Below are 20,888 nucleotides of genomic sequence, written 5' to 3'. Positions count from 1 at the left end.
TATTCGGTTATAACAAATTGTGGATTAGTGGAGAATGTTGTCTTGTGTAATTTTTTAGGATCTATCATCACACTATTTTGTAATTGTTTGATGTAATAATGGTATCCCCATATATATATATATATATATATATATATATATATATATATATATATATATATATATATATATATACATATATATATATAATATATATATATTAATTATATATATATATATATATATAATATATATATATATATATATATTGTACAGTAGTTTTATCAGATTACTTGGCCATTTTTCGTTTATATTGTTTACTGGCGTGATATACATACACACACACAACACACACACACACACACACACCACACACACACATATATATATAATATCTTATATATATATATTATATATATAGTATATATTATCTATATATGTATATATATATATATATATATACACTATATATCACGCCAGTCAACCAATATAAACGAATTTAGAAAACAGACCCTAGCACAGAAAATTATTATTGCAGACACCTTTATATATTAATTTCAAATGTCTTTATCATAAAATTGTGAAAAAAAGATAATTGTATTTTATGACATGGCGAGAACGCAATTGAAATAATTTCCTATCAAACCGCTGGCAACAAAAATCGAACAAAACTTTTGGATACGGAATTCACTGGTATGAATTTCCCGGATCCGAGCGCAAAGCCAAAGTTTAAATTATCAATCTAAATCTTTAGACACCTATTACTGAAGCGACCTTTTGTTTATCGATACCAGATTCACATAACGTTATTTCGCAGTGGTCAGGAGTGAATTATACAATAGTATTGCAAAGAAACAACAGCAGCAGCAAAAAAAACAGCACAGGGTAAATGACAGCGATTGTAACATAAGTGATAAACCCAAAAAGAAGCCACATGAACACTGTTAGATTTGATGAAATATTATACAAGAGCTGACCTACCTTATAAATCACGGACACAGGTGATTTTCGATAACTTCATCGCATCAGGGATAATATGGTCTCTGGTTCTTCCTTTGAGATTTCAGAATACCTGATTTGTGCGGCTGTTACAAGAGGTACTTCACGTTCTCAAAGTTCATGCTGAAAACAGAATGGCCTTTGAAAAAAAAAATCGTAATTTAACAGTGACAAGAGGTTTTGATAATAATAATAATAATAATAATAAAAATAATAATAATAATAATAATAATAATAATAACCGCATTGATTACGACCCTTGCTCGACCTGGACCTGAGATCCTGTTTTAATAATAATAATAATAATAATAATAATAATAATAATAATAATAATAATAATAATAATAAAAGCCATAAAACCACATGGGCAGTGCCAGTAATCAGATACAGCGCAGGAATAGTGGAATGAACGAAGGCAGAACTCCGCAGCATAGATCAGAAAACCAGGAAACATATGACAATACACAAAGCACTACACCCAAGAGCAAATACGGACAGACTATACATAACACGAAAGGAAGGAGGGAGAGGACTACTAAGTATAGAGGACTGTGTCAACATCGAGAACAGAGTACTTGGGGCAATATCTGAAAACCAGTGAAGACGAGTGGCTTAAGACATGATGGGAAGAAGGACTAATAAAAGTAGACGAAGACCCAGAAATATTACAGAGACAGGAGCAATGGACAGACCAGAACAGACGACTGGCACAACAAACCAATGCACGGACAATACATGAGACAGACTAAAGAACTAGCCAGCGATGACAAATGGCAATGGCTACATAGGGGAGAGCTCAAGAAGGAAACTGAAGGAATGATAACAGCGGGACAAGATCAGGCCCTAAGAACCAGATATGTTCAAAGAACGATAGACGGAAATAACATCTCTCCCATATGTAGGAAGTGCAATACGAAAAATGAAACCATAAACCACATAGCAAGCGAATGCCCGGCACTTGCATAGAACCAGTACAAAAAGAGGCATGATTCAGTGGCAAAAGCCCTCCACTGGAGCCTGTGCAAGAAACATCAGCTACATTGCAGTAATAAGTGGTACGAGCACCAACCTGAGGGAGTGATAGAAAACGATCACTCAAAGATCCTCTGGGACTATGGTACCAGAACGGATAGGGTGATACGTGCAAATAGACCAGACATGACGTTGATTGAAAAAATCAGTAGAAAGTATCACTCATTGATGTCGCAATACCATGGGACACCAGAGTTGAAGAGAAAGAGAGGGAAAAAATGGATAAGTATCAAGATCTGAAAATAGAAATAAGAAGGATATGGGATATGCCAGTGGAAATCGTACCCATAATCATAGGAGCACTAGGGCACAATCCCAAGATCCCTGAAAAGGAATCTAGAAAAACTAGAGGCTGAAGTAGCTCCAGGACTCATGCAGAAGAGTGTGATCCTAGAAACGGCACACATAGTAAGAACAAATAAATAAATAATAATAATAATAATAATAATAATAATAATAATAATAATAATAACTAATATAATAATAATAATAATAATAATAATAATAATTAGATGGGGAAGAAAGAGAAACAAGGCGTGATCCGATTTCTAGCTGTTGTTTCCCATTATTTTACCCTTTATAAGGAGTCTGATCATTCAAAAACCAAATTTGACTCGATAAAAAAAATTATTAAAAACCAAAAACATTATTTGTATGTCCCTGGAAATTTAAATGGAGTATTTTTAAGTAGCATCAGTGTTTAAAAGTCATATCTTGTTCATGGAAAAAAAAGATAATCTGGAAAAACTATAAGATAAAATGAGAAGGATCCTTCTTGACGTCCAGCGTTCCTGGAAGAATTGTCCTAAGTTCCATGACAAAAATCCCACCTAATGACGTAAAAAAAAAACAAAAACTCCGTGATATTTCAGGATTCACAGTGTGTATTAGGAGGAATGCCAAGACATGCAATTCTTTCAAAGACCTCGCTGGCGAGCAGCCTTAGGAATTCTGGGAATGATATTCCGTGTGGCAACAGATCCTGAGATTCCAGTTCAGGGTTTTCCACTTCACTCCGAAAAGGACTTGGCCTCTTATCTCGCGACAGACGTCCACCCAAGCATAGAGATACTCGTTAATTTCTCCTCATTGTGACCATGTGAGGGGGTGGAGGGGTCGGGGGAGAGGGAAGGTGAGCCACTAGAATTGCATTCGAAAGGTCGACGACAAAATAAATTCCTCGTTATCTGAAGAAGCCTTTCAAGCCTTTTCATGCAGTTCCTTGCTACGCAAAACAAGGCAGTCAATCTCATCTTTTAAAACCTGATTGGGATTCTGCGAGTTTTTGCATGTCGAGTACGAATCCCATGAAGAATTCTCTCATATGAGTTGAGTTGAGCTGAAAAATAGAATTTAGACCAAAGGCCAAGCACTGGGACCTATGAGGCCATCCTGCGCTGAAATGGAAATTGACAGCAAAAGGTTTGAAAGGTGTAACAGGAGGGAAACCTAAAAGCTATTGCACTATGAATCAAGTGGTTAGGAGAGGGTGAAGAGGGAAAGTAAGATGGAAGAAAAGAATAGTGAAAGGATGTACAATAAAAGAAACGATAGTGTTGCAGCTAGAGGCTGAAGGCACGCTGCAAAACTTAAGTAATGCCTACAGTGCACCGATGGTCCACTGACGGCACTAGCCCCCTACGGAGTTCTTTCATATGGAAATAAATTATTCAATAGCTTTGCAATCTTTGCTGTTATTTTTGACTGAACAACTTCTCTTATATTATATTCACGTTTTGCTCCAGATGTGTTCGCTATCGAAGATTTTAAAAGTGATTTGGATATACATTCTGTCAAAGTCATATCTCTGACATTTCGCGTCTCATTTGAGAATCTATATAAGAAATCGTAACAGGCAATTCCCTTCTCAACCGAAATGTTTATTTGGCACAGTTAAGTTGTTCATGGCATGCAAGGTCTTCTTGTCCATCCACTATATAATGATTATGGAAATATCTGACGGTCACATTTCAAAATTATTCGTAGCTGGTCAGACTCAAAGAGCAAAAATGATCTCCCATAATTTCGAACGGAACCAAATAAAACAAAACAAAAAGAACGACTCAAACTGAAACGGGGGAATCATTTCCTTGTATTCCTCCACGGTCCAATATTCGCAACGCCATCAGCACAAAATAACAGAGAATGTGTATGGACGCCAAAACCATTTTTGGAGGAGAATATTGCAATGTGACAAAACACAGGAACACGACCATTTTTGCTTTTTTGCGGGAATTTGGATGTGTTTTGTTCTCTCTCTCTCTCTCTCTCTCTCCCTCGCTGTTTTCCAAAACAAAAACACAATCCTCTTGTGATAGACTCACAGCAATGTAGCTTTTCATTGCTCGGTGGCCCCCCTCCCCCCCCCCCCCCCCCCCCCCCCCACCCCCCCCCCCCCCCCCCCAAAAAAAAAAAAAAAAATGAATAAAATAAGATAAAATCAAAAGATAAATTTAAGCCAATCTGATCAAAATAAGTTACACAAATTTCATTTACGGGAGGCTTGACTTCTGATTTGTGCTGATATCACAGCTGCAAAGAGCAATACTTGAAAAATAAGAAAGTAAGCTTATTTTTAAGTAAATTACACTTCTGTGTTTGCTTTCGTGTGTTTGTGTGTGTGTGTCCTAGTGAGAGAGAGAGAGAGAGAGAGAGAGAGAGAGAGAGAGAGAGAGATTTGTCTTCATATATTCAAAATTTACTATGTTCCATATATATCCCTCAAGCTGGAACTCTCTCTCTCTCTCTCCACTCTCTCTCTCCCTCTCATCTCATCCGTTCCTCTCCTCCCTCTCTCAATCCTCTCTCTGCTAGTGAGTATTTTTACGTAAGCTTTCGTAATAGGGTTTTAAAATGTCTCTAGTAAATTAGCAAAACCTCAATAAAATGCACCGGACACGGTATACTCATCTATTGGATTTATGACTGGGCCCAATATATTACTCGGAACTGCGCACCATGAAACAGAAACGACAACCGCAGAGAAGCACAATAAATGGGACGCCAGCGAATGGAGATCGATGACCAAATACATTTCGGGAGAAGTAAAGATATTTTTAAAGATATTTTAGCTCTTTATTACTGGAGAAGGTGACCGGACAGAGGTGAATGGTGGAATGAATTGTTTACGACAATTCAAAAATGGCTTGGACCATAGCAGGTATGATTATGCTTTAAGTAATTCGTGGGACACTTTCATAGCAAAGTTTCTCTCTACTCATCTCTCTCTCTCTCTCTCTCTCTCTCTCTCTCTCTAAAACACACACACACACACACACACTCAAACACACACACATATAATTTACAGATGATTTCATTTATAATCTGTTAACAGGTTATGAATTCTTTCCGGTAGTATCTTCTTCTTAAATTTTTAAATATTTTTTTTTATGTAATTTAATAACATGAACAATCTCTGTGTATTATTTCAAACAGACTTGGTATGACGTAACAAGCTCCTATGGTATTTACAAACAACTACGCTTTCAACCTTCTAATAGACAAAATATTCAAGAAGTTATAAAAGCATCAGTCGTTCAAACACCATTCGAGGCAAAGTTTTCTAAAACACATGAAAATAAAACGAACGAAATTTCCACAGTCAGTTAAAGAAACCACTATCAACGGTGCCTCATTTTCGCAAGAAATATTTAACGCGGAATAATAACTCCACCAAAAGCATTGTAACGAGAAATAAAGAAATGGTAGTTGAACCACTTACGGCAGGCTTCTTATCCAAAGCTCAGTTTACGAATATATGAGCAAAACGACGTTTTATTTTGCGAAATGATTGAAGCCGGAGCCACATTTGCATTTTGTGTTTTTCCCAGGGATGTATATTAAAACACAAGCGTAGTAGTCGCTCATACGATTCTGCAGCAGTGTGGCATTTTATTCAACATTATCAGAAAGTATTACAATACTAAGCCATGTAATAATAATAATAATAATAATAATAATAATCATAATAATAATAATAATAATAATAATAATAATAATAATAATAATAATAATAATAATAATAGTAGTAGGAAGATAAAAACCTGATAAGTACACGACTGAAAAGAGAAATAAGGATGGGATATGCCAGTGGAAATTGTACCCATAATCACAGGAACACTAGGAACGATCCCAGATCCCCTGAAAAGGTACCTGGACATTTAGATGCCGAAGTAGCTCCAGGACTATGCAGAAGTGTGTGCTACTAGAAACAGTGCACAGAGTAGAGAAAAGTGATGGACCTAAGGAGGCAGGATGCAACCCGGAACCCCACACTATAAAAAACCACCCCCCCCCCCCCACCCCCCAGTCAAATTTGATGACTGTGATCGAAAAAAAAAAAAAAAAGGATAATAAATAATAATAATAACAATAATAATAATAATAATAATAATATATAATAATAATTAATAATAAGAATAATAATAATAATAATAATAATAATCTCCAATCAATGTGTAGTATAACCTTTTATAAATTCCTCCATAAATGTTTGCTACACATCACAAAGCAATATATGTCATTTCCTTACATCTCGCTCCCACACTATTACCTTCCAATTTTGTGCAATAACAATGACTGTCATTAAGTTCTTAAGACTTTGATAGCCCGGTAAAACTAATTTAGAATTCACCCGATTGGACGAGGTAACGATGCTTTCCCCGTCGCAAATTACAAATAAAAAGTCGTATAAACATTTCCAAAATAACTTTGATAAAGAAAAATCCTTCAGTTGAACGAGATATTTTTCTTTTTTATTTCCAGGTCAGGTCATTCACACGACCCCTGAAAAGCAATTTACATAAAACTGCTTATTCGCCAAAAGAGTTTATACATAAAGTGCAAAATTGTTTGAGAGAGAGAGAGAAGAGAGAGAGAGAGAGACCGAGAAGAGAGAGAGAGAGAGAAATTTAATTGCTTCCCCTCTGGAATCGACGCACTGTTACTTGTGAGAGACAGTTGCAATCTAAAGATCTCGATGGAAAGGATCCAGTCGCCTTCAAACAAAATTGGATGACCTCTGTCTGAAAAGGCACCGAAAAGCCACTCACTCGAACAGGAGGAGACTCGAAAACAGGACGCTTCTGTTTTGCTCTGTCAAATGATCGTGATATGACGTTTATCAGCTGACTTGGGAAATTCGGATAGCCGGGGTACAGACTCGAAGGGCACGGCTGATAAATCACTCATGTCTTTTTCGTCTTTTTCAGTATCTTCGTATTCGAACTGGTATGAAAGGAGATATTATAAAGCCACGGGTGTCTAGTAGAGTTCCATGGACATGATATGAAGAGTGACTTGAGATAAGGTACGAAGCGATATCAGTTACAAAGGTATTTCAGCCACCTTCTAGTTTAATGCATGAAAATTTTCTAAATGACATTCGTGGCCACTATGCTCGTTCTTAGATTTCAAGTCATAAATCCTTTAAACTTATATTCCATGCATTCCTCGTGCGGATTCAAAGACTCTTCGCCAAGAAATCCCACAATATTGATGCTTTCCCGCCAGTTCTTAAAACTATCATTACAGGGTACAATAAAAAAAAATCACCTTTGTCTTGTCTTAAATATTTAAAAAACGAGATGTTAGAAAACTCTCAGAAAAGTGAACACTTCAGAATTTAGCAGTTTACTTATTTATTAAGTTTTATGCACTTTAGACACGCTGTAGAGGAGACGCGCGAACAATTTTAATGATAAATTAGATACCAATCTCTTTTTTCCATAAACACTTGAAAGTTAGATCAAGAATTAATCTCTTTTGTATTTGAAAACACTCAAAATCTAGAGGCTGGTACGTAACAACTTGTCTCCATTTTCCTTCATTAAAATCCATATGACTGCTGCACAGTATTTGATAAAATCTGAATGACATGATATATTGATTAAGCATTTTCGATCACGGGAAGGTAAACAAGCCTTTGATTACCTCACCGGATATTAAAAAGCGAAGTCTAGCATCTGACGGTTACGTAATTATTCCCGTCTGTCCAGTCTGGCTGAATTACCTTCGTTCTTTCTAATAATATAAAAGCAATCAACTTTCCCTTCATGTTTGCTTATGTTTGGTGATATTACCATTTCCTGGTGATATGAAGCATCACTCAGATTCTGATAATCTGTGGAAATTATTTTCTCAAATCATTAATCAAAATGGATAGAAATAAATAAAACTATAAAGATCAATAAAATAAATTAAAATTAAATTCAACATAAGTAAATAAAATTTATCAAAGTACAGAAAAATTAAAATAGGTGAAAATGGCTTAAAGAAAAAATGAATAAAAACTAGAATTAAAATAGAAATAAATATTAGTATAGTAAATATTTGTAAACACGAATAAATGAAAACTTTTCGCGAGGTGATCCAGTAAGTCACTTAATTACACAAGCTATCTTGATCTGAGCGTATATTAAGACGGTTTTAAGGATCTTGGGTGTTGAGAAAGACTTATGATCACAAAAGCAGCTAAGGAGAGAGAGAGAGAGAGAGAGAGAGAGAGAGAGAGAGAGAGAGAGAGAGAGAGAGAGAGAGAGAGAGTATCTCAAAGATACAGCACAAACAAATGCCTTCATTTCTCACCTCTCAATTCTAACAATGACGTCCTCAGTCTTAGATTAATTTGAAACACTTCCTAAAAGTATCTAAGCGAAATAATGCATAATTTTTTTTTCAAGCCTATTCTTTATTCAGTCCTCACTACACGTTTAACCTGAGACGCTCAACCTGAATTATCTACCTATGTTTAGGGAATAAACGAAGCTAAACATATACCTCGGGAAGAGTTATCTCTCCAGCTCATACGTAGGATGAGAAGTATACAGAAAACGAAAAGAAAACCAAGGATAAACAGAAGAAACACGAATGAAATCATTCGATGGAAAAGCAGTGTTAAGTCATGAGCATAGGAAGTTGATTAAATTAAATGTGATTTGAAGAAATGCCTTGATACAAGACGAAGCAACGTCAGAGTAAGGGTGAAGATTTATCAAATTAAACGGAAAGGGAAGGTCCGTGGAGGGAAGAGGATGTGGTGGTATTATAGGATAGAAAAAGGATGATGAAGAAACCTTTCAGGATTATGGGGTGGAGTTTGGTGGTGGGGGGGGGGGGGGGGGAATGTTTCTGTCCCCATAAGGAGTTCTGGTTATTCTTAAGGAAGGTGAACCCATACCTTTAATTCACTGCTAAAATTAGTCATCCATACAGTTCAATGATACACGAACTGGGGTCGTTTATCTAATTACGTCTAATTACACATTGTCCATAGATACTCGGAAGACCTTGATTATCTTGGAGAGAGAGAGAGAATGAGTTACAAGGATTAGGATATCTCAAAGACTTGTTAGTCCATCCTAAGAGGAGACATCGTGTGCTTACTTATCTGTAGGAGCAGGTTTTACTGTGCATTCACAGTGTCCTCCTAATGATTTTATCTAGCTTTCTTTTAAACTCTTCTACACCTGTTGTTGTTTATAACTTCTGGTGGCAGTTTATTCCACGTATCACATATCTTGTATGTGAAGAGAGAGAGAGAGAGAGAGAGAGAGAGAGAGAGAGAGAGAGAGAGAGAGAGATTTTGCACTGCAAATATGCAAATAAACTGGTGAAATATTTGATCTATTGATTGACTGTATATATCTAATAAGCAGGAGAGGAATGAACTTATCATGCAAGTAGTCTGCTCCGAAAATCTTAGGGTAGTCATACTAGATTGATTGATTTGTTAGTTCTTACTGGCGTCGCAACGACGAGGGTATTGACGCCGTAATCATACTAGAAGTCTCTCTCTCTCTCTCTCTCTCTCTCTCTCTCTCTCTCTCTCTCTCTCTCTCATTGCGAATTCCGGAAGAATTCGAAAAAAGTACCTACTTCGGTTCCTGACAACCCGAACGGCCACAAACGGTCCACATGTTATCTGAAGGGACGTGACCTGGAAGTCGAATCAGTGGCAGAGCAGACACCTCTCTCTCCTGAAATCGCTTTCGTCGATAACATTAATCAGATGAAGTCGGGGTAATTGCAACATTGTAGTCTAGGTTTAATCGTTTACTACGTATCGGTTTTAACTATGCTTTAACGAAAGATAACGTTATTATATAACCATTTTTAGTCAGCTTAGAATGAACGTGTGAGATATGTTCAGCCTGAGTGTATTACTTAATAATGCTATCATGTAGAATGACGGAATTAATCTGGGTATTTAAATATTCATATAAATATTGAGTGAAATATTTTGCTAAAGTTAACTTTTTTCACAACTTACCAACAGCCTCGGTAAGCATTAAAAATGTTTGCTATACGCTGGACACTTCGATATTAAATTCACAATATCTGAAACAAATAAAGTATATGCGTACGAAGATCATCGTCAATTTGTAATATACATAATTCTGACTGCAATATTTTATTTTTAGTCTTTTGAACTCAATGCTGCAGATACGTAAGGTTGATCAAATAAACGCATTCACATGTCCAGTGCAATTTGTTAGAATTGCTAGTCGAAACTCAGATTCATTTCTTACGCGTTATGCTCGAAGAAAAAAAATGTCATGAATGTAATGAAATCTCGTTTATTAACAGTCAAATTTAAAGACGCTATTCTAAACGATTGTCTCTCACAGTGAAGAGTAAAGGAATTAATATTCTGATTTGTATTCTTTTTGAGGAACATTTTCAGAAGCCCGTGTGATTGAACATATACTGCATCATGCACGTTTATTATTATTATTATTATTATTATTATTATTATTATTATTATTATTATGGATTTAACCAAGAATATGACAGATCTTAATGTTAAGGATTCTGCATTAACCTAGGGATCCTCACGTAGGCAAGCCTATATATTATATATATATATTAATAAATTATTATAAATATTTAAATATATATATAATATATAGTATAATTATAAATATTATTAATATATGTTTAATAATATATAATATAATATTTTATATATATATATCATATAAAGTATGTAATATAATATATATTATTATAATATAATATATAATTATCATATATAGACATGATATATATAATATACTATACTATAATATATATATATTATATATATATATTAATTATAATAGCATATACATAATATTATTATTATTAATATATATATATATATATTATATATATATATATATAATTAATTATATAATATATATATATATATATATAATATATATATAATTACTTATAATTATATATTATATTACTATAATTATATATATATAATATATAATTATTATACAAACTATACAATTATATAGTATATAATATATATATATATATATATTATTATATAATATATATTATATATATATATTTGTAATATAGGATTATTATTAATATATATTATATAATATATATATATATAATATATTATAATATATATAATAATATATATATATTATTAATTTCAAACGACAGACATAAATCGTCATAGGTAGAATTACGTCTCTACAAACAATGCCTGGCAGCATCTGGTATCGTTTCCAGAATCATTAATGTTAATTTCCAGGTCGCAAAAAGGAATTGCAACAGCTGATTCCTGGAAGGTTAGAGACCAGTAATATGCGACCAACACTGTAGGATTCCAGGAAGCAGGGACGGGAGACCTTTGTAACGAAAGAGTTACCAATCCACGAAAGAGATATCATATTCACACGAATTAATTCTTTATAACAATCAGGAACGAGGCCTTTGACCAATGTGTGGTAACTATAGTAGTTTCACATTAACCGTGCATCTGATGGCTAGGCCACTCCCTTATGACGCTCCTGATTGGCTGTTGATGAGCCAATGACAGGGCTGGAAACTCTCAGTTTCTCAAGAGAGTTCACATATGCAAGATGTTATGTTCCACCTCTCCTGAGGGATACTTTTGAAAGGACGCATCCCTCAGGAGGGGAGGTGGGGAAAGCGTACATACATCCTGGCCAATGTGAACTCTCTCGAGAGAGACTGAGAGTTTCCAGCCCTATGATTGGCTTATCAGCAATCAGGGACGTCGTAAAAGGACTGCCCTAGACATCAGATGCACGGCTGATGTGAATCTACTATAATACGCTCTGTAGAACTTCTTTTATATGTATGTGCTACATGGGGAATAGCAGAATTAATACCACAGATGCTATATACCAAATTAGACGTGACGCTTGATAAGATAAAGGAAGGATAATCGGTTTAGATACAGGAAATTTAATTTGGTATAATAATGATATCATAGCATTTTGAGCGACTCATTAATAATTAAGCAGCGTTTATGGTTAACCCTTAAGCTCGAGTTTTTATGGGACTGGTAAATCAGGTGTAAAATTGAAAATATTTAAACACGAGTGAATTAGTAGCCATTATTCACTGCTTGATGCAAGTTTAACAACAGGATGGAGAGAGAGGAAATATATATATATATATATATATATATATATATATATATATTATATATATATATATATATATATGTGTCAAAACAGAAGCTGTGCCGAAATTTTCAACATGGCAGATCTCCCAAAGTCGTCGGTCCAGCATATTTCACCTTTTCCACAAATTTGAAGGATTTTGCATCATGTAATTCGCCTGTTTAAAAAGGGCTCATGCAAAGGCCTTGAGCTCGAGCCGATTATCCAACTAATTGCTTGATAAGAGCGCTGATACCGACGACATTAGAATTATAACTATAAAGGTTTACTTGAAAATCTAATTTAGAAATGCTTGCGATTATCGAGGGGCGTATCAATATGAACGGAAGATGTGGTCAGCAAAGAGGGAATAAACGGAATCTGAGTGCCATGTTACTGATAATTTTAATTGATAGAACAATTGCAACAAAAATAATATAAATGCAATCTATAATTACCAATTTTTTTTTCTTTTTGAGAAGAATATAAATTTGAGCAAGCTAAATTCAATAAAACCGATATGACAAATTAGCATACAAACCAACACCAAAACCCAAACAAAATTAAGGAAATAATAAACTATATTCCTCCAGAGTTGCAAAGCAATGTGACTGAGGACTCAGTGCTGCAATATAATAACTCACAAATAATAGATCGGTATGTAATCCTAGGTAAGTCAGGATAAAAAAAAATATCAAACCGATGAGTTTTGATGTAGTAAAACTGCGATAGAGCATCTCTCTCTCTCTCTCTCTCTCTCTCTCTCTCTCTCTCTCTCTCTCTCTCTCTCTCTCTCTCTATATATATATATATATATATATTATATATATATATATTATATATATATATATATATAATATATCATATATATTATATATATATATATTATATATATATATATATATATATATATATATATATATTATATTTATATATATATATATATATATATATTTATATATATATATATATATATATATATATATATAATATATGAGTGTGTGTATGATGTGTGCCCTAATGTGTGTGTGTGTGTGTGTGAGAGAGAGAGAGAGAGAGAGAGAGAGAGAGAGAGAGAGCTAAAAGATGATATCTTAAAGTACCTCGTCTCCCACGTGCCCACCCAACGTAAGACAATGGGACTTTTTCGTCCCGAGAAGAAGAGGAGGTGAAAGACACTCTGCCATTAGACGTCAGCGTCCTAAATTATGTTAAAAGGAAGAATGGAGAAAATGCTCATATTATCTGAGAAGGGAAAAAATCAAGATGCAACACAGGAGGTCGGGGGCCTAAGACGAAGGACCCATTCATCCAGACTGTCACCGCGAGCGAGGTCCTTCTTGGACCTACGTGACGTTTATGATAAAGTTTTTTTTTTTTTTTTTTTTTTTTGTTTTTTTTTTTTTTTTTTTTTTTTAAGATTACTTATATGTATAAATATAATACTTCATTTTGCACAAAATATTACAGATGTTAGGAGTCATACAGGAAACTTTTTTTTTTTAAGATTACTTAAGGTTTCCATTTTAGCTTAATATTAATACATAGCAGGCACTTATATGTAGAAATATAATACTTCATTTTGCACAACATATTACAGATGTTAGGGGTCGTACGGGAAAATCAAATACGATGTTATATTATGTGTCTATTTTATGAACACTTTGAATGTTATTCATCTGTAAAATATGTGAACGAATTCGATTAGCATCAAGAGAGCTTCGGTAAGATGATCCGTAAAGATGATTGCTAGAGGTAATTGGATGTATTTATAAATCCAGTTACTTTAAGCAAAGTAAATTTATTCAGAGCTTTCGTAGACAGTGACCCCGCCCCCCAACCACATCCCCCCCCCAAATGGTATTAACCCATAAAGGTAAATTCATTGCTAGAAGTAACTGGATGCATCTGTAAATTCAGTTACTTTAAGCAATGTAAATCTATTTAGAGTTTTCGTAGATAGGGACCCCGGCTCCCACCCAGGGTATTAACCCAGTATGTTGTGTTTAGTACAAGCCCGTTAGTGACGACTGTAATAACATAAACGAAAGATTGTAAATAGCATAACAGATAATGACCCAAAAGATATATCAGCCCTAGATAAGAACCCCCGAACTTTGGCTGGGGTCACTACCTAAGAAAGATCCATTTATTCCATTACTAGAATCAATTCACACTTTCAGCGATAAACGAATTGAAGAAAAATTTTGTCGTAAGATTCAGACAAAATTGTATTAACTTGGCGTCTAAATAAACAATTTGTGCCCTTGGATGAGTGTATAATGAAAATGAAAGGGATAGGAAAAGAATAACGTGAATATTAGAGAGGACTGAAAAATATAATTATAACAGTTACTTTTAACTTTGTAATAGACAGACAGACAGGATGACGATATACATACTTTCGTCTACATCACAGAGAAACTCACCGAAGAGTGATTGATATTAACGGGTTTCATAAAAAAAAAACTACGATTTTTTGTAGTAATTTATGATTATAACTTACTTTTAGCATTGTACCAGACAGACAGACAGCGTGAGGATATAGCTATATTCGTCCACGTCACAGACAAACGCACCGAAGAGTGACTGATATTAACTGGTTTCATTAAAAAAAAAAAAAAAAAAAATTACAGTGCTTCAGCCAGTAAGGTATGGCCATTTTGTCGATTGGCCTTTTATGTTTAATTTTTTTTCTATTTATATTGAAATCTATATTATACAAGAAAGCACCGGCGTTCAGCTTGTATGTTACTGTATCCATATAAAATGGGACAGTTAATGTGCTGTATGTCGGTCTCTTTATTATTATTATTATTATTTTTTTTTTTTTGCTCTATCACAGTCCTCTAATTCGACTGGGTGGTATTTATAGTGTGGGGTTCCGGGTTGCATCCTGCCTCCTTAGGAGTCCATCACTTTTCTTAATATATGCGCCGTTTCTAGGAACACACTCTTCTGCATGAGTTCTGGAACTACTTCAGCCTCTAGTTTTTCCAGATTCCTTTTCAGGGATCTTGGGATCGTGCCTAGTGTTCCTATGATTATGGGTACAATTTCCACTGGCATATCCCATATCCTTCTTATTTCTATTTTCAGGTCTTGATACTTATCCATTTTTTCCTTTTCTTTCTCTTCAACTCTGGTGTCCCATGGTATTGCGACATCAATGAGTGATACTTTCTTCTTGATTTGGCAATCAACGTCACGTCTGGTCTATTTGCACGTATCACCCTATCTGTTCTGATACCATAGTCCCAGAGGATCTTTGCCTGATCGTTTTCTACCACTCCTTCAGGTTGGTGTTCGTACCACTTATTAATGCAAGGTAGCTGGTGTTTCTTGCACAGGCTCCAGTGGAGGGCTTTTGCAACTGAATCATGTCCCTTTTTGTACTGGTTCTGTGCAAGTGCCGGACATTCGCTTGCTATGTGGTTTATGGTTTCATTTTTCGTATTGCACTTCCTACATATGGGAGAGATGTTATTTCCATCTATCGTTCTTTGGACATATCTGGTTCTTAGGGCCTGATCTTGGGCCGCTGTTATTATTCCTTCAGGTTCCTACTTGAGCTCTCCCCTCAGTAGCCATTGCCACGTGTCATCGCTGGCTAGTTCTTTAGTCTGTCTCATGTATTGTCCGTGCATTGGTTTGTTATGCCATTCCTCTGTTCTGCTTGTCGTTCTCTTGTCTCTGTATAGTTGTGGGTCTTCACCTACTTTTATCAGTCCTTATTCCCATGCACTCTTGAGCTTTTATCATATTTCCGGCGTTGAGTTTTGACTTGAGTATCGCCTTGAGTCTCTGCATATATTCTTTCCTGATCGTGTCCTTCATCTCTTGGTGTTTTATATCCCCTCCTTCCATTATTCCCAGGTATTTGTATCCCGTCTCATCTATGTGTTTGATGTTGTTCCATCTGGTAGCTTTATCCCTTCAGTCCTTGTTACTTTGACCTTTTGTATGATTGATGATGATGATGATGATGATGATTATTATTATTAATTATTATTATTTTATTATTATTATTATTATTATTATTATTCATTATTATTATTATTATTATTATATTATTATTATTATTATTATTATTATTATTATTATTATTATTATATTAGAGTTTGCAGCAGGCGGTCAAGAACAAATATTTTGGCAAAACGAGTCTGGCATTCTACTGTCTCGTAAAATATAACATTAAAATAATTTTCCATTTTTAAAGAAAAAAACAAATTTTTTGTAAAAACTAGTCTGTCATTCCACTGTCTCGTAAAAATATAATGTTTAATAATTTTCCTTTTCCAAAGAGCAAAATCGGGGATGAATCCTTAGTTTGTATACTGACTGAAATTAAATGAAAGCTTCAGACGATGAACTCTGACTCAATATGACGAAAGCGTCCGACGCAACAAATTCTTCAGAGTTTGGATAATTCGTTTAGATAGCTCTTAACTTTTCGGACCCCCAAAGTTACCGAAGCGACTGAGATTGACTCACTTTATCGGATTAAAATTCGAATCCATTGCAATAATGTTGACTGGCATAAGCGAAAGGTTACATAAATAGTTTGTACATATCTCAAGCCAAGTAAAAACAATAGAGTTTTCTGTACAGCTGTACAGCCTATAATCAAGGCCACCGGAAATAGATCTATCTCTCGCTAGGCTCAGTTTATTGCCGTATGACCCCTATAAAAAGCAAGTGAAATCCTGGAGCAGATTAAACCTCTGAAGTCGTACCAAATTGTTCAGTGAAATACTAATAACTTGATATGTTTATAATCATCTCCAATGTAGTTTCTTTGACATTTTATTTGACACGAATCATAAAGAGCGCGAAGCATTATCCAGTAATTTTAAAAAGTTGTAAATGCAATTGAACGAATAGGCATATTCACTATTTCGTATATCTTCAGAACCGTATTTCCTGAATTATATTCGCTCTTCCTCCTAGAGAAGATGTTCTATACCAGTTTACGTACCATCGAAATAAAAAAAACGAGAGAGAGCACTGCAGCATCAAAGTAGCATCCAAACACACCTCTGCGAGATGGAACCGTTTTCTAAGCGCAAAGCTTAAACAAACATCTACGGCAGTTGACTATCCCAGCATCAGAAGCTAACTCGCGTGTGTTGTCACTTTCAGCTATATGTCAAAGCATGTAAATACACGCACAGTTAAAATTATTATGGTGTCTTATATAAGTTATTCTCGGCAACGATTATCAAGTTAAACTGCACCTTCCCATATTATATGGATATATGCATGCCATACACCTTGGAACGATTTCACACTTTGATATTGAGAGCTGTTGTGTCTGTATTTCCACAATAAGCTGTAGGTCCCGTTGTTAAGTCACCAATTGGTTCCTAGCCACGTAAAAACTTAATCAGCTCAGTGTGTTTTTTTTTTTTTTTTTTTTTTTTTTTGCATCTCAATCGCCCACTGTTTTCCAAAGTTTATTAGCAATATCTGTTCACCAAATTCTCCAAAGTATTAAAAGAAATTAGCAAGAGAGAGAGAGAGAGAGAGAGAGAGAGAGAGAGAGAGAGAGAGAGAGAGAGAGAGAGAGAGAAATGCTACCCGTGTAATATCTTTGTGAAAGAATTATGCAACATTATCATTCTATCCTGAAATATCTTTTGTAAAAAATATTTTTCATCTATTTATATTAATTGGAAAATAAATTTAAAAAATCATCTGTCTTTCTTGCAATTGGTTTGAGGTGACAATAGAGCAGCGTTCTCAAAATAAATTTTGAAAAACAGCTTTGTAACAAAAAATATATATCAGAGGCAAGGTTTTACCTTATAAAAAGAAAGAAAGAAAGAAAAAACTCGTTGGGGGTAAATGTGCCATTATCCCAACTGACCACACGGCTACCTACGGTCTATGATAAACCATTCCCCTTACCCCAAAACAATATATATAGCTACAAAGGCTTCCGAAAAAAAAAACTAATGGTTCCGAGGAATCATTTTCCAGATGTTTTTGGAAAATGACAGGTATAAGTAAATTTGTTATTATTTCATTATATAGAAAAATTAACCTGCTCGTTCACATTCTAACTGTCACGTTAAATGTGTAGGGTCTCTCTCTCTCTCTCTCTCTCTCTCTCTCTCTCTCTCTCTCTCTCTCTCTGTCAAATTAAAACAAAAATTATTGTGATATAAATGAATAGCAGAATTTTTTCAAAGTCAATTTAACGGTTTGTATCACTGGAATTATCGGTTTAAAAAAAATGTAAATTAACTTGAATTTATACTATTTGGGGGATGCATTTGATAATACCTGCGAACTGGAAGAGTCGGTTATTTTGATGAAATAACCTCAAAACTTACCTGTGGCTTAATGCGGGGAAAAACATCTTATGTCCAATGAAACGAAAAGGGTCGGATCAGCCAGTTCACTTCCTGACAATATTATCCTTACTCGGATGTCGTAGGAAAACTGTAATTAACCCGTAGTTGTCATTAAAATATTTCTCCAAAAAATTATTGTACTAGAAATTCACCTATGAATCCCTTGCGATTAAAAGTAATATTCATACATGGCATAGCTTTTGTGCCCATGTAACGTTCATCAGTATTGTTTCATCCTCTCCAGAATTTATAGGTAGAACATTGTTTTTTGGGTGATCAATGGTCAAAAATACCTGTTGCGAAAAATGACTGCAAATCATTCATATGATATACAAGTTTTCTCTTATATGCTTGTTTAAGAGGTCCGTCTCTAGATATATCGTGAAATTTCTACAAAAATTTTGGGAAGATGACTTTTCCCTCATCGGAGTGTGTCTGTGTACGGGCCGAGAGAGAGAGAGAGAGAGAGAGAGAGAGAGAGAGAGAGAGAGAGAGAGAGAGCAGGATGTAACCGACTGGGCATCAGAAAACCGAGACATCATAATATGACAAACTCCTTCTCCAAGAGAGCGCTATGAATAGCTCCCATGCGCCGGTTGTTTTCGTAAACGAAATGAGTCAACAATGCCAAATAATTCTTTGTGTTGTTATAAAGCAACTACTCTGATTAAACGCCCTGTTCAAATAACATACCAATACCCTTTTCATCTAAATCTGGATGCGGTTGATTTAAAACATTCTCGCGTCTGATAAACTGGGTGTAAGCTTCAAGTGTCATCGTATATGAAATGACCCACAAAGCGTAAAGGAAACTTGATGACACTGTATCATGCTACGTGCAATTGCGTTTTGACTTTTGCAATTTTCTGGGTATCGCAGTTCTTAGTTTACCAAGCTAAATGTGTCGGAAAAGGTGTGGAATATCAGATGTAACGGAATCCACCCCTGTTGCAATTATACAGCCTGGAATGAGGGATATTCACGGTTAGAATGCAACTTCCGACTGATCGTCGGTCATATTAAGAACATCAAAGGAATCAACGAGAGTGATTAGTTTTACATTAGATTAATATATAAACAATTTTAGAAGCTTTTATAGCTAATGTTGTTTTCATATATTTGTGCTTAATTTGATTTTTATCCACATGCTATTTTCTACAAAGGAGTTTAAATTTTTTTCTAAATCATCGGCTATAATATATAGTCACAAAAACAATATCTTTCGGTGGTCTCGGTATAACGCTGAATTAGCCGTGGCCCATTAAACTTTAACCACGGCCCGGTGGTGGCCTGCCCTATATCGTTGCTAGCCGCATGATTATGGCTAAATTTAACTTGGAATAAAATAAACACTAGTAAGGCTAGAAGGCTGCAATTTGGTATCTTTGATGATCAGAGGGTGGATGATCAACATAGCAATTTGCAGCCTCCTAGCCTCAGCAGTTGATAAAAACTAAGGGCGGAGAGAAAAAAACTATGGACAGAAAAAAGTGCCGACAGACAGACAAAGCTAAAAACTATTAAGCAGACGTATATTATCATAAACTGAGCAACTAACATGGTTTAATAGATGAGAAAGTGTTTGAACCATATTCTACTATATTTGTAATGCTTGAACTCTGTTTAATATTCACGAATGCGTGTACAATCAAACAAGATAAATATCCACGAACGCTTGCAGAATCAAACGAGATAAATAACCACGAATGCGTTCAGAATCAAAGCGAGATAAACATCCACGAATGCGTGTTGAATCTAACAAGATAAATTTCCACGAATGCTTGCAGAATCTAACAAGATAAATATCAATGAATGTGGAAGGTGGAACTATTCCTTAATATGTATTGTACTGCGTTGAAATGATTTTCATTCCCTGTCAATTCAAAATATTTATTTATTTTTTGTTTTGGTAAAGATTAAAAAGAAAGTTTCAAAAAATGAATTTAGAAGTAGAATAAGAAAAGAAAGTAATGCTTCATTTCATTGCTAAAAGCTATATGATATAGAGATAAAAAAAAAAGAAAAAAACTACGTACGTATCGTTTCCTTCATGGAGATAGATGAAGTAAAAAAAAAATAAGCCCGCTAATTAGGCACAAAT

This window comes from Macrobrachium nipponense, chromosome 10, assembly GCF_015104395.2.
Source record: "Macrobrachium nipponense isolate FS-2020 chromosome 10, ASM1510439v2, whole genome shotgun sequence".
Classification (NCBI taxonomy): domain Eukaryota; kingdom Metazoa; phylum Arthropoda; class Malacostraca; order Decapoda; family Palaemonidae; genus Macrobrachium; species Macrobrachium nipponense.
The sequence above is the reverse complement of the archived record's forward strand: the minus strand, read 5'-3'. Positions refer to the sequence as shown.